Source organism: Oncorhynchus masou, unplaced genomic scaffold (genome assembly GCF_036934945.1).
Source record: "Oncorhynchus masou masou isolate Uvic2021 unplaced genomic scaffold, UVic_Omas_1.1 unplaced_scaffold_1202, whole genome shotgun sequence".
Taxonomy (NCBI): Eukaryota; Metazoa; Chordata; class Actinopteri; order Salmoniformes; family Salmonidae; genus Oncorhynchus; species Oncorhynchus masou.
The window spans coordinates 170,001-170,425 of record NW_027001801.1 but is presented as its reverse complement, the minus strand read 5'-3'; positions in this window follow the sequence as shown (position 1 = coordinate 170,425).

Here is a 425-nt window from a genome sequence, read left to right as displayed (position 1 = left end):
TGACCCCAGCCTTTAGTTATTATGTCCCCAGCCTTTAGTTATTATGACCCCAGTCTTTAGTTATTATGACCCCAGCCTTTAGTTATTACGCCTTTAGTTATTACGTCCCCAGTCTTTAGTTATTATGACCCCAGTCTTTAGTTATTATGCCCCCAGCCTTTAGGACCCAGAGGCATTATGAGGCAGCCTTTAGTTATTATGACCCCAGCCTTTAGTTATTATGCTACGTCCCCCAGTCTTTAGTTATTATGTCCCCAGCCTTTAGTTATTATGTCCCCAGCCTTTAGTTATTATGCCCCAGCCTGGGACCAAGAGGCATGGAGAGACAGTCTTTAGTTATTATGTCCCCAGCCTTTAGTTATTATGTCCCCAGCCTTTAGTTATTATGCCCCCAGCCTGGGACCAAGAGGCATTTAGTTATTATG